Source organism: Bombina bombina, chromosome 5 (genome assembly GCF_027579735.1).
Source record: "Bombina bombina isolate aBomBom1 chromosome 5, aBomBom1.pri, whole genome shotgun sequence".
Lineage (NCBI taxonomy): Eukaryota > Metazoa > Chordata > Amphibia > Anura > Bombinatoridae > Bombina > Bombina bombina.
In genome coordinates, this window is record NC_069503.1 from 424,916,254 (window position 1) to 424,930,900 (window position 14,647).

Consider the following 14,647-nt stretch of genomic DNA (forward strand, 5'->3'; position numbering starts at 1 on the left):
AGACACACATAGAACTGACCTCTTCCTGCCAGGTATACATAGAAGTGACCTTTTACTGCCAGGCATACATAGAAGTGACCTCTTCCTGCTATACACAAATATAAGTGGTCTCTTTACTGCCAGGCATACATAGAAGTGACAGTTTTATGCTAGACACACATAGAAGTGACCTCTTACTGCCAGGCATTTATAGAAGGGACCTCCTTCTGCTAGGCACACATAGAATATATCTCTTAACTTCCAGGCATACATAGCAGTGACCTCTTTCTACTAGACACACTTAGAAGTGACCTTTTACTGCCAGGCATACATAGAAGTGACCTCGTCCTACTAGACACACATAAAAGTGATCTCTTTACTGCCTTAGACAATAAAAGGGATCTATTCCTGGCAGACACACATAGAAATGACCACTTACTACCAAATATAAAAAATTTGACATCTTCCTAACAGGCCAACATAAAATTTACGTATTTTTGCTATGGACAAATAGGATAGCTCTGAGAACCCTTTGGATATTGCTGCCAAATGCACAGTGTAGCTTAATTTATTAACAATGATTTTTTAACATTTAAAAATTCAATGTCCTTCTTAGTGAGTATAAGACAAGTAATGTAATACATTTGTTCCAATGGGGATCAAATAAACTGCATTTATCAGTTCATCCTTTCATAAATTGATCCGATGTGACTGGATATTTGCTCTATGATCAATTAGCATTCTTTACAAGGGTTTGTCTGTCCACCTGAAAAGATCAATGGAAATTATGTAGTTTGTTAAATAATAATTTTAACTAATTAAGCATTATCCCTTTGCCTGTCAAAGAGGGCAAAGTACTCTGTCAGACAGAAGGTTCAAATGTTTATAAAATCTAGGAAAGGTTCAATTAACCATCTGTGCACATTGCCTTTTTTATCAATAGTTGCACCAATGCCTGTAACACGCACTATAATTATATAACATTAAAGTTAACTATTCACTGAACAAAGTGTGTATAAATGTGCTTTTTGTACAGGGGAAGGGATTTGAAAAAAATATGAGAAAATACATTTTTGTAAAATTATAAAGATTGTAATCATTAAAGGGATAAAACAGTATGAACTAACATACATTTCTAAATAAATAATGCAGCCAAAGCTTACCAACAAAATTGTTTATTTTTTAACCCTCATGAACCCCTTTAATTCAGGCATAGTTTTGTTTGCAGCAAGCTCCCCCCGGGACATTTCCATATATGGAAGGTGCTATACAGGCCATAGCTATGGCAGAAAGCACTCGTGCACATGTACGGTAGGGGGCCCAGTCACATGACACCTGACTAAAGCAGTGCACAGTATAATGCTGAAGCTTTCACAAAGCATTTGACATTATCCCCATGGAGACAAGCTAGCCTCTTGGCAACAAACAATAGCAGTATCTGATGTCCCTCCTCAAACCCCCCTCCCCCTTACTTGCATTAGTAATTATCCTCACCTGCACACTTTGTTACATGATATCTCAGGGTTTGGGGTAAGACACTGATAAGGGGGGTGGAGCAAGCTTCACGTGGGATCTCTTAAGTGTAAGTAATTTTGCAGATTTTTGGAAATTTTATTAAAATACCTTTAAGCTTTTGTTACACTTTTTTTCACACACAGTTTTATCTCAGTTGACCCTTTTTTGAATATGCACATAACTCAAAATGTTTTATGGCACTTTAAAATAAAAAAGGTGTGATAAATTCTGTAATCCTTAAACCAAGGGGTGTCTGAACATTTCAAATCAATTGCTTCCAATTAATTTTTTTTACTTTAGCAAGTAATATGGTATTCTTTTCTTTGCATATGTTTCACACACAGAGCCAGAAACATGTCTAAGATTAGAGTTTCCCATCCCCAGTTCAGGTAAAGGATTTTAAAGAGACGTACAACCCCAATTTTTTCTTTCTTGATTTGGAGAATTTTCAACTTTCCAATTTAGTTTTATTATCACATTGTGTTTTTTTTTTTCTTGGTATCCATATTTTAAAAGCAGGAAAATATGCTCAGGAGCTTCTCCAGACAGGTGCATATGACCTATCTAAATATCTCTTCAACAAAGAATAATATAAGAACAAAGCATTTTTGATAATAGAAGTAAATTAAAAACTTTTTTAAAGATTTATGGTGTGTATGAATCATGAAATAAATTTGTTGGGTTTCATGTTTAACTAAAGATATCTTAGAGGTCCCAATTGAGACCAGGCCCACACCTTTAGAGGGTATCTGGCTCTGCAATTAGTAGTGGCAATGCCACATGGGGGCCTGGTGAGTCCACGCCTCCAATTGCATTATCTGGATATGTTTACTTACACTGTGCATGAGTTTTTGGTACGTTAGCATCTGGACCTTTTTTCTACAAATGGGTCACTATAGTTTAAGATGTATTTTCCACACATTTTTCATCATGAGGGATTGTTTTTGTATGTTAGGATGGATCTTATATATATGGGTCATCATTACTTTTGTTCATATGCATGCCTTATATTTAACATTCTAATAGATTTGAGTTTTGGTGTCCTAGAGTATCATATTTCTTTCTTTCTTTTTGAATCTGCATTGAGTACCTGTAATCCTCCTACCTTTTGCGTATGAGCTTACCTACATCTTGATAGTCTATTATGCATTGAATATTTTAAATTCTGCGTATTTGGACATATTGTGTATTTGTTGGATGTTAGGATTTAAATCTATATACATATAAATATGTTATATTCATTCATTTTGCCTGTATATGTCTTCAAATTAATTCTTCAATATGATGTATGCTAGGTATTGTCACCATTGATGGATTTGGAATATTAATTGTGACGTTTGACGTTTTTGTTTTCCAAATTATAAGGTTATATTAGAACTCGATTTACACGTTTTCCTAAATTGTTGTAGGTCATTGTTTATTTATTTACACTCACTATATGATTTAAAATGGTCATAACGATATATTGTTATCAAAATTTTTGGTATTTCGCTACCGTTTAACATTGCACCATACCTTTAAATCCCAAACTTCACATATAACTATCACTCCCTATGTTGTGTCTTTTATTTACAATTAATGGACCATTCGCTTAAATTGCCCACATTCTATATATCACATATTTAGTTTAATATTATTACTAGTAATACAATTATAACCCTACCTATCTTTTACACTTATATTAGTATATTATTTTGTAAGACTTATATATTCTCAATTGATTAGTTTTCACGTTTTTTATTTATGACCAGCTATATACATTTTACCATCAATACTGTTCGAATTCTTATTATTGTCCTATTTTTTTATTGTCAATTTGGCTATGTTCACAAACCGTTTAGAGATGCTATTGTGCTAACATGTTTGTAATTGTTTTTACTCGTCACTGTTAGGTTTGGTCCATCCCACACACACTTGTGCACTTTAAGATTACATCGATTTGATTTGATGCATAGATGGCCCAATTGGGAACAGTGCACGGGTAGGTGTGTGACGGTCCTATATGGTCATTGGCCCTTGATATGGGTGTGTGATAGTCTGTGATTTTGATTGGATCGCCATATGTTTAAATTGAGCAAGGTACTATGTTTTGTATACAGCCTGATGAAATGGCAACTGCTGCCGAGAAACGCGTTGCTGTGCAACATTATGCTATTACATTTGTTCTAATTAAAGTTGTTTTTATCTCATAGTGCCTTGCTCTCTGTGTGTACATATACCATGGACGTATCTTTGCCTACTAGCACGACTCACACCTATCGTAGGTGATATCATTAGATTGGTTGTGCCTCTTCCCGGTCCTAATACGCCATCGGAGACGTGCCTGCTTGTGGCACAGCCGCTTCACCGAAGTTACTGAGTCAGCCGAGCGGCTCTGAAGCCTTGGTCCGCTCAATATTGCACTGGATGTGCAACCTGTCTTGTGAGTACCCAGCTGTATCTTGTAGTGTTTTGGTTATAGCACTTTATGTTACTACACTATCAGGCACCTCTTCTCATCCTGTTCCTTTAAGATATAATGTCTAGAGGCTCTGTGTGCCCCCTACTAAATAAAGGCTCACAATTTAAGGAGAGTGTGTGGATTTGCCTTTACAATATGGTGTTGTTGCTTCCATGATACCACCACAGTGTTGCTGTACAGAAAACCCAGCTACCATATTTGTACAGGATGACTGCACAACTTCATATTCTCTGGCACAGACCAACCAAAAGGGAACGGATGCCCACGGTGACAGAGAAGCAGCTTTCTCTTATGTGGCTGCCCGCTTAGCTTCAGCAAAAGGAGCAATGCTGAAAGGTGGGGCTCATTCACAGCATTTTAGCTGGGGCCCAGCGAGTTCCATTTACGCTCCTGCACGGGCAATATAACTGGCAGTGCAGGAATGAGCTTGCTGCAGAGGAAAATATATTAAAACATCCCCTCAAATTCAGCTGACAGTTGCATGGGTAGGTCATGCATGAGGTTATTTTGTGTGATGGAGCAGAGAGTAAGTGTGGGATTAAATCTAGTTTCTGAAAAAGTTTTCTATGTATCTAGAAGCAAAATTGCTACTAAACGTGTGATAGGTACAGCATTTTACTGTATTAAAGAAGTATATTTTCACAGGCTTCAGGATTAATCAAGGATAATTTACAGCTTACAGTGTGCCCTCTTCTCTTATTATTTATGCAAATGTCTTCTGATTATTGTACTCCATAACCGTATGCATAATGTTACAGCGCTGCATATGTTGGCGCTTTATAAATGAGTGATAATAATAATCAAGCTAAGGGCCTATGTATAGAAAGGATTTTTACAGTCAATGTCTGCAACAATGCAGTTCCCCTGAGATGCCACCTTTTTTTTTTATCCTTGCCTTTAAAGGGACATGAATCCCAATTTTTTTCTTTCAGATAGAGCATGCAATTCACATTTTCTTTTTTCTGTTGGTATCTTTTGGTTGAAAACAGGGATCTAAGCTCAGAAGCGTGCAAGTGTCTGGAGCACTATATGGCAGCAGTTTTGCAAGAATGTTCCATATGCAAAAGCACTTAAAGGGACACTGAACCCAAATTTTTTCTTTCGTGATTTAGATAGAGCATGCAATTTTAAGCAACTTTCTAATTTACTTCTATTATCATTTTTCTTCTTCATTCTCTTGCTATCTTTATTTGAAAAAGAAGGCATCTAAGCTTTTTTTCTTGGTTCAGCACTCTGGACAGCAGATTTTTATTGGTGGATTAATTTATCCACCAATCAGCAAGGACAACCCAGGTTGTTCACCAAAAATGGGCTGGCATCTAAACTTACATTCTTGCATTTCAAATAAAGATACCAAGATAATAAAGAAAATTTGATAATTGGAGTAAATTAGAAAGTTGCTTAAAATGTCATGCTCTATCTGAATCACGAAAGAAAAAAAATTGGGTACAGTGTTCCTTTAATGGCAGCACTGTTTCCTGCCATGTTGTGCTCCAGAGATACCTAGGTATCTCTTCAACAAAGGTAACATTATTTGATAACAGAATTGACAACTTTTTTAAATTGTATACTCTTGCTTCATATCCCTTTAACAATCACATTGCTAAGATATGCATAACACTTATCCCTTTCAATATATTTTTTATAATGATTTCATGCATCTTCAGTTAGGTAATGAGGTGATTGTCATAGATTGTCACATCTAAGCATAAAAAATGTGAAACAGAGCATTACTTCCTGTTAAATGAGTTGTCTAAGGTTTTCCAAGAACCAACTTCAACAACAACACATCATAGGAATCAGTCTGTGTTGGTCAGTTGGGCAAATCTAAAGCCTTTACCACCCTCTAGGCCCAGAAACGTGTATTTAAACCCCTCATATGAAAGTGGGAAGAATCGTCATTCAAATAAAGCAATTTGTGTTCTTACTGCTGTAATGTGATAACGATAGTGATATCGGTCATGTGGCAATTGCCATTAGTGTCAAGGATTAAAGAACTTGATTTCAATACAATAATGTGGGCATCCTATTAAACTAAAGTATTCGTTTGCAAAATGGCTGATTTTTTTTGGTAAAGGAATCAAGTTTTAAAATAAAGTAATATAATGGAAATGTACTTTCTAAACTTTCATGGATATCACTGGTATACAACCATTCATTTTGGTGTTATGTGAATACAAATCAGAGATAAATCTCATTCAGAAATTAGTTCAACTGCTATGCACAAAACAAAACATTTTGTTTGATTCCGGGTGGCAACTGCCATTTTTGGTGATTTGTGCAGGGTAATGTATGATTTGCAAAAAAAAAATATTTGTGAAAATAACCAGCAAAAAAACACAACATTTGATATTTAAACAGGAAGTGTTTGAAAGATGCGCAGCCCTGAAATGGTTAAAAAGATATTTGGAATCCAATAGTAATCTTAGAAATAAAACTACAATTATAAAAATATAATAAGAGTCACTGCAGTGAGGTAAGACAACGTGATATAATCCACACATTTTTTTAATGTGGAGCACTATTCTATACATTTGCATGGACAAAGGTCATAAATAATGCAATATCAAAGTATATTCTACAAATTATCCACCAGCACCCTAATGAGAATAATTTATCTAGAGGAGAAATATATAGGCCTAGATTTCAGTATTTAGGATTATCTTTAAAAAGATGGTTTTCCAGCTTAGACATTTTTAAGTTCTAAACCATCACAATCAAGACTTTAAAGGGATATAAAGAAGTCTGTTTCCTTGTGTAATAAAAAAGCACTAAGCAGTGGAAATCATTGCAATATGTATTATTCATTACTTCCTGTCACTGCCCTACAAGAAGGCTGGGGTCTCTACCGAAACACTGGAGTAACAGTCAGATAATGCTAGAGAAACAGTTCATACTCAGAAGAGGCAGAATGCAACTTAAATTTAAAATATGTCTGCTCTCTCATCTCCCTGAGGGCAATGGCTACAATACAACATTCTAAGTGCTCATTTTGCAATTCTCCGCCACATCCAAACTGTGGAGTGGATTACATAATACATTCTTAATATCATCAACATCATTGCATAATTTGTAGGGAAACATATATTGCATTGTACATAATCCCCTTAGCTCTGTCACTATATATATATATATATATATATATATATATATATATATATATATATATATATATATATACATACATACATAAATACATACAGTATATATACAATAATTGGCCCCAGTGAATTAGATAAGATGAACAACATTCATTAGGCTTTTTCAGTTGTTGTATCCTTAAATTGCAAATTTGTTTCCACAATGACAATTAGAAATTATTTAAAAAATGCATTTATAAGCAGATATTTTGCAACCCATTGCTGACTTTGTGATGCATGAAGTAAATTACTGTGATGTCCCTTTAATATTAGGCCGTTTTATAATTTGTATTCCAATCCACCAGAATTTTGGAGGAAACATAAACCCTAAATGTAATTAATTCATGCAAACTTATTTCCACAAACAAGGACAGAAAGTGATGTTTACTGAAAGGGGCTCAAATAGCAAAACAAACTTTTCCCTATGCTATCCAAAACTAAAAAAATGTTTGGCTAGAGTTACACTTAAAAAAGTGCCTGTTCCAACTTACATACAAATTCAACTTAAGAACAAACCTACAGAACCTATCTTGTTCGTAACTTGGGGACTGCCTGTAGTTTATTGGACTTCTGAATGCCATACAAAATATTTTAGTGCAAGCTCAGTTTACAATGAACAAATTTATTTCCTGGTTTGCTTTAAGTGTTAACAATCACCAACATAAAGATATTTAAATGATAAGATATGCTCTAAAATAATTATTTGTCAAAAATATCAGGTCTGATTTTTACACTTTGGTGTTTATAACAGTGTTTTGTACAGTTTAACAAAAATATATTCTCTTGTGATGACACTGGTTTACAGAGTGTTTCTTTGATGCACTTTGTGAAAAAATAAATAAATACGGTAATTAAAAAATATATTTTTTTTTAACTTTTACTTCCCTTTTCTGGTGACCTTTGAAGGAAATGAATATGTTTCAATACATACAGATGGTAACACCGTCACTAACAGCATCAATGAACTGTGTTGAAAAGACATTGGAATTATGGTTTAAATATATTACACAGGTGTTTTAAGAGGTAAGATTCAAATATAGTCCGCAGTATAAGGGATTAAGATAGGGTTGCCACCTGGACACTTATGAGTTACACATGCTGTAGGGTATGCAGGCAGGAACATGTACAGCGTATTGTGTTTCTCGACAACACTATTTATATGCACTATGTTCCTCCCTGCTCACCCTGCAGCATGTGTAACGTATAAGTGTCCAGGAAAACATGGCTGAGGTGGCAACCCCACATTTTTTAACATGTCTCCAGAGGAAAGAATTTTGGAAAACAGATTTGTAGAACACTGATTAATAAATTGAAATGAGGTGTGGTAACAAGATCAAATGCTGTCAGAAAGGAATTTTCTGCAGGCTTTCACTCAACCAAATATGTTTTCAAATAAACTCAAAACTAATTTATACAATTTTTTAATCTTATATTTAAATGAACGTTCATTATGCTAATATGTGCGCTAAGCTGTATTAGCCATATCAATGCTAGGGAGCACAATCACCTATGTAGGCAGGCCAATATATCTGTTTCCTCCCCCAAATAGTGTTTCTACTGCAGCTAAGGATTCTGGTTAATACATGCAAATATGATTCACAACACCTCACTTTACTACTTTTTAACCTAATTTATTTTCTCAGATGCTATGTTGTTAATACAGCTGAATTCTCTGCAATGTAATTCTAATTCCATTAAAAGCATGTTTCAATATACTGCTTCTTTTAATAGTTAGCCCTCTCTGGATCAATCTATCTTGATGCACATAGAGCCCCCTGATAACATGGCCAGGGTCTTATTAGAGTTGCCACACAGTCTGTATTTTATGGCTTAGGCTAAAGTAGATAATAACAAATAAATATGGAAATTAAGGATTTAAAGGGGCAGTAAACTTACAAACTAATGTTATATAATTCTGCACAGAATTCTGCAGAATTAGATAACATTAGCTTACTGGCAGATTCATACACTAAAGTATTGCAGAGACATTTTATGTAAAAGCTCCTTTTTCCAGAACGCTGCTCCTTGCTCTACTGAGCGGGTCTGGTTTTTCCACAGCGCATCGCGGCAATACTGTCTAGTCACAGTGTGCCCGGTCGCGCCATTAAAATGAATGTAGCTCGCTCCCGCTCTGGTCTAGTAGCAGGAGCGAGCTACATTCATTTTAGTGCAGAATTATATAACATTAGTTTGTAAGTTTACTGCCCCTTTTAATATAATTAAACTTCTAAGAGTGTTGGAATCTAATTAAAAACAAATGGACATTTAAAATGAGTTGTTGAAGCTCTAGTTTTTCAGTTATACTGTATAAATATGTATGTAAAGTTAGGCTAATAGCTATGGCCATTTTTTCTGAGAAAGGTGGCGATCCTAGGTATCATGCGCCTGCATTTCTTGACTACGCACGCATGCTCCAAGTGCTGATGATGCATGCACCAACATTGTATTTTATGTGCTGGTTTACTATTTGTATTCAGAGCAAATGACTTCTGGTTAGTGCAGATACCAGCTGAATAGGAGTTACACTAAGCAGTGTCTGATGTTTATGCATGTACGCATTTTTCTGTAAGCATTAAATGAATCAAGGGATATCGGGGACCTATTGTGCCAAACACACCCTGGATCATAATAATAAAAAAACACACTTAGGGTTTGATGCATTTGGCCACCTACTCAGAGGCATAACTAGAAACCACAGGACCAAGTGCAAAAATCTAAGAAGCCCCCCCCCCAAAAAAAAGGTGAATTTGATACTTTTTTTTTTTTTAAACACTTAACACAGAAAAAAAATGTGAATCAGATTACATGTCTGCAAAAGGAGGCCCCCTGTGCCCACAGTCTGTGATATGGTCTGACCCCCTATTACTCTATATAGTGACACTGTTTAACCCACCAGTACTGTATATAGTGCGTTAGTGACACAGTCTGTAATCTGCCGGTGAGATGGCTGGCCTGACCCTACCCACCCCAGTACTTTATAAAGTGACCATAGTAGTCTGTGACATGGCCTAGCCCCCCCGTACTGTATATAGTGGTACTGTATAGTAACATTGTTTACCCCCCCTCCCATGCTGTAGTAACAAGGTCAGTCATTTGCTGGTTCCACAAATATATACACACACACACACACACACATACATGAATAATTACACACACAGTCACATACACACACACATAAACACCAATGGGTAAAACATAAACATTAACCCCTGTAGTCAGAGATACTAGTGAAGCATCACATCACACTCACATAATATCAGTGCACGCAAGGGCATGTCAACGGTTTTTATTGCAATTTTTTTTTTTTTTGAAGCTGGGCCCCAGTTGCGGACTCTGCACCCCCTGAAGTTCTGCTCCTGCACCTACTTTCCCTGGAGATGTCCCTGGCAGTAATAAGCCAGAGTTATTAGGCAGCGTGTTCACTGATTATTTTTTTCTTAACACAGAAACAGAATTTGAATGCAGATAAGAACCAAAAGGTCCATTGAGTTTGCACATATATTTTTTTTTACAGTGTAAGCTTAATTAATGCTTAGCAAAGCCTCATGTATATCCTGTACATTTTTGGATTCCCTTATTGTTATTTCTCATTCACAGAAACATTAAAAAATAATCAAGGTACAAACTCATTGTACAACAACATTTTACTGGAAAAAAGGACAATTTAACAACAGAAAAACAAGAAATAAATAACAATCTTATTACTTGTAATAAAATAAAATAATAAAGTAAAATATGAAATGTTTGTCTGAAAAGGTTATTTTGTAAACTTTTTTGCCAGTCGTTGCTCAAAAAACATAACTCTTCTGCCTCTAACTCTTATGCCAACTGACATCCTCAAGCAGGTACTATGATGCACTATTGTGAGAAAAAAATTGAAAATTTTGTTCTCTCAGACTGTGGGACATAGACCTGGTGTATAATAAATTAAACAGGTGATATAAAATAATGTTTATTTTATTTAGATACAAAAGTAATATCCAATCAATATTAAGGGTTAACAAGATCATCATCATATTTTTATGTGTATATTGATAAAGAAATGGTAAATATTATTAAAAAAAAGGCTAAAGGGACATAAACACATTTTTTTTTCTTTCATGATTCAGACAGTGCAGGCAATTTACTTATTTTTTCTAATGTGCTTAATTATCTTGGTATATTTTTGTTGAAAAGCATACCTAGGTAGGCTCAGGAGTTGGGAGCTAGCTGCTGATTGGTGGCTGCAGATATATGCCTTTTGTCATTGACCCACAGATGTGTTCAGCTAGCTCCTAGTAGTGCATTGCTGCTCCTTCAATAAACAATACCAAAAGATTGAAGCAAGATTAATAATAGAAAATAATTGGAAAGTTGTTTAAAATATATACTTCATCTGAATCTTAAAAGAACATTTTTTGGATTTCATGTCACTTTAAGGATCAATTTAAATACTGGTGGTTGATTTGTGTTAATCATATCACCTCAGGAAATGCATGCTAAGTGTGAAATGTAAAAAAAGGCTGTCTTTGGATTGTAAACCTTGCTGTTGGGGTTGTGCCATCTGCTTTCCAAAACAGAGTAGAAGTCCTGCTGTACAATTATACCAACACGGATGACAGTATAAAGATACCCTTGCAGCTGAATTACTCCTAGGATGAAAGACTAAAGTGTTAACTACCCCTTTTGATTGACAACATACATATTAAAGATTATATCTGTAACCTGAATAAATCTTCACACATTTTTTTTAATTTTTGCCTTCCCTATGTATTCCCAATGTATTTTCATATTTGTTGTTATTAATATTACAATGATTATCAGTAAAGACTAATTAGGCTTGAGGCTTTCCTGTATTTTACAAATCCCCAGCTACACATCTGAAAGCTTGTGCGCCGTACATCAGGAGTCTGACTTTTTTGGATGTTTCCGTTAATATATATATATATATATATATATATATATATATATATATATACATATACACAATATATTTATATACAGTATATATAAATATATATATATATAAAAATATATTTACATACAGTATTCATATATATATATATATATATATATATATACAGTATTTATATACATATTGATATACAGTATTTATATATATATATATTTATATACAGTATTTATATACGTATATACAGTATTTATATATATATATATATATATATATATATATATATATATATATATATATATACAGTTCACCATATTATGCACTCTCATCAAACTTTTTTATAAGTCCAAAAGATAAGCACTCACTGGTATTGAATCAACATTTACATTTTATTCCAAAACAAAATATGTTTCAAGGGACAATAAAGTCAAAATTAAAGTTTTGTGTTTTAAATAGAACAAGCAATTTTAAACAACTTTCCAATTTACTTTGGTTATCAAAATTGCTGTGTTCTCTTGCTATCCTTTGTTGAAGGGTAAATTTAAGTAGACTCACATGAGCTCGGTGTGCACGTGTCTTTAGAACTCTACGGCAGCAGTTTGTTGCAATATTGTTTGTATTAGTGTTATACATTTTTATAAATACTGTTGCCAAAGAATTCTAAAGATGTGCACAGTCCTGAGCCTACCTAGAATTATTCTTCAACAAAGGACACCAAAAGACCAAAACAGATTTAATAATAGAAGTGAAATGGAAGGTTTTTGAAAATCACGTGTTATCTGAATCATGAAAGTTTAATTTTGACTTTACTGTCTCTTTAATTATGTTTTGGAATATATGAGCAATATTACAAAGACGTCTGGCCAGTACGAAAGACACTGATCAAAAATTGTAGTTTTCACTAACTTGGGATGATAGGAGATAAAGTTCCAGAGGAAATACCTCTCCATATTTGTTTCCATTCTCTCTGCTTTTAACATCAGTGGCTTTTTTTCTTTGAGACACGTCTGCTGGCGAGCTATTTTTTGTGTGAAATACTTGTTTTTTAGCAAACTTAATTGATTTTGTAGGAGATAACTTCAAACGTCTATTTAAGAATTAATAAACGTAAAAGAAAAAAGTACAAATACCAATAAGCTGACTTTCCTGAGGAATTAACCAACTGACTTTGGTATTCACTGAATGACGACTCTTTGTCTCCTTAAGGTACTTTCTAGATGCGTCCTGATGTCCTAAATACTAGGCCTCTGGTTTTACGCCATACTCTTTTTCCCATTATATATTAGACTGATGTTGCCATATTACTGATCATAGCTATCTAATTCTTTAATAGACGAGTGAGTGCTTATCTTTTGGGTGACACATGGTGTTGTCAACTAAACTCATGTTTATATATACAATAAAAATATATAAATAATATAAAAAATACTTTGCCCAGCTCTGTGGCCAAGAAAGCAACTTAGTTTTATGCATGATATTGATTTAATTATTACAGATTGGTCACCAACAAAACCAAGTTTATACATTAAGGGTAAAGGGAAAAAATCCTAAAATCATTCCTGGGGCACCATTTTTAAGCTTATTTTACTGTTATGCAAACCAACACATATTATTTCATATATAATCAACTGACCTGCACACCTCATGTAATACCAACAAACTATATAGGTTAGATTAGAAGTGGTTCGCTAAAGTCTGGATAAGCAATATCGCAACCGCACTAACTTGCGTGTGTATTACAAGTTGAAAGTAAACGGGTGTGCTCAAGCGCAAACAGAATTGCGTTCTTTGGCTTAGTGCAGCTGAAGACCTAGCGTAAAATGTAAGGAGCAAAAAAAAATGTGCACAAAACACAACATAAATACTGTACAGCCATGTCTTAGATGGTTTCAATTATTTAAGTTCTTGTAAATGACGTAAAGGAAAAAATGTTTTTACAGTTTAAATTGTAAACACTCAGTCTGAATTGTGAATCACTTTTGCTTACTTTCTATAACTCATTTTTGAGCTTTGGCACTAATTTCCTGTTTCATAAGCTTGTTATACTCTCAACAGCACACATGATTCCTCCATACATTACTGCGATCCCTAGGTTTATTATGAAGTCAAGTGATAAAGTGTGCGACCCCTTTTAGATATGCATTATTCCATACTACTACTACGTTTATTTGTCTAAGATCTATACTTGTGTCTCTGTTACATATTTTTCGCTATTCTTTAGCTTGAGACTTATAACCGTCTCTTACGTAAAGGCCTCTCTCTCTCATGTTGTATCTGTTGCTTAGCAGACTCCCTGCATACAGACCACCACTACATTCCTATTCACAAGGGAAAACCAAGCTGATATACCAATGATGCACCTGTTGATCTTTTTTTTTTTTTTTATTAAACTGACTTTATATATATATATATGAGGAGCACACCACAAAAGGGACAGATGTGCTCCAGCACTTCTTGCCGAACCAAAATGCCCAGTAGGGCATTTTGCTGTGATCCAGAGCCTATATCCTATGTGACATGGCAACAAATATGTATTGAGTGCTGCTTTATATATATATATATATATATATATATATATATCTATATATGCATATACACACACATATATGATTTTAATCTACCCGTATTAAAAGAGTTAATTGAAATAGTTCATATTCATGA